Source organism: Gorilla gorilla, chromosome 15, assembly GCF_029281585.2.
Source record: "Gorilla gorilla gorilla isolate KB3781 chromosome 15, NHGRI_mGorGor1-v2.1_pri, whole genome shotgun sequence".
NCBI classification, from domain to species: Eukaryota; Metazoa; Chordata; class Mammalia; order Primates; family Hominidae; genus Gorilla; species Gorilla gorilla.
In genome coordinates this window covers 123446337-123447795 of record NC_073239.2, presented here as the reverse complement: position 1 = coordinate 123447795, position 1459 = coordinate 123446337, and the positions used below count along the sequence as shown (strand labels likewise).

Genomic DNA, 1459 nt, shown 5'->3' with positions numbered 1-1459 from the left:
GCGCCTGGGCTGAGCCAGGCGCGCAGGGGCCTCCGCACGTGCCGCGCGGGGAGCAGACGCCATGTGAGCGGACAGTGAGCGTGAGAGGCCGGGTCGGAGTGGCCGCCGGAGCAGTGCCGGGGATGGAAGAACAGCCCATCTTTACCACCGGAGCACAGGTCTTCCAGATTGACCCCAACACCAAAAAGAACTGGATGCCTGCAAGCAATAGGCGGTCACCATTTCCTGCTTCTGTGATGTCACAAGGAACAGCTATGGGATCATCAGTGTGGACAGCGCCAAGGTGACCATAAACAGCACAGTCACACCGAATATGACCTTCTCCAATGTGTCACAGACGTCTGGGCAGTGGGCCGACAGCAGAGCCAACACGGTGTTTGGTTTGGGGTTTTCCTCTGAGCAGCAGCTGACAAAGTTTGCAGAGAAATTCCAGGAGGTGGAAGAAGCGGCCAAGACAGCCAAAGACAAGACCCAGGAGAACATGGAGCCCTCGAGTAATCATCCTGAGAATCAGGGCGTGGAGCCCCATCTTCTACTCCGGCATCCAGTGTCAACAGAATGGACGATGGAAAGGCCTCTCAGGCCGCTGCAGCCGACATGCACCTGCAGTCTGGGAACCACAAGCCGAAGGCGGCCTCGACGCAGAGCTGCCCACGGGAAGAGGTGGGAGATGGAGCTGCAGACCCGGCGGGAGAGTGACTTCCGGCTGCCCACGGCGCTGCAGGAGTCGGTGGCCAGCGTGGAGCAGAGGAAGAGGCCGTGAGATCCACAGAGGAGAAGAACACGCAGCTGAAGAGGAGGATCGAGGAGCTGGAGGCGGAGCTCCGAGAAAACGAGAAAGAGTGGAAGTCCCCAAAAGCAAAGTAAAACTACACCTCAGCTCAGGTGAGTGCAACTGTGTCTCTGAGAAGATGGAGGCGGCAGAGAGAGGATCAAAACCTGGAAGGCAAAGTGCGTTCCCTGAAGAGAGACACTGAGGAGAGCAAATCCAGACAGCGCCACCTGGAGGTGGAGGTGAAGAGTTTCCCGGAGGTGCTGGACCGGAAGATCCACAACCTGCATGACTTCCGCCCAGGCCTCGCATACTGGGCACCAATAACTAGGGCTGGCCGAGGCCCAGGCCCCTCCTGTGAGTCCCAAGCGTGTGTGCGAGACCAGATGGCGCTAGGACGTTCACTGTGTGCGTTGCTTCTGTAAATGCAGGCGCAGTTTCTTGTATTTCCAAACCAACTGTGCCGTCCACTCACCCCTTCCCAGAATAGAAATCTCTTGTCCAGGCACAGTGTCTCACGCCTGTAATCCCAGCACTTTGGGAGGTCGAAGCGCGGGAGGATCACGAGGTCAGGAGACCGAGAGCGTCTTGGCCAACATGGTGAAACCCTCCCTGTCTGTACTAAAATACAAAAAATTAGCCAGGCTTGGTGGCAAGCACCTGTAGTCCCACCTACTTGGGAGGCTG

General features: G+C 57.8%; 1 pseudogene; it reads left to right on the top strand.

Moving 5' to 3' along the window:
- LOC101125289 (homer protein homolog 2-like) lies at window positions 1-1197 on the top strand (annotated as a pseudogene).
- Window positions 1198-1459: the final 262 nt, after the last annotated feature.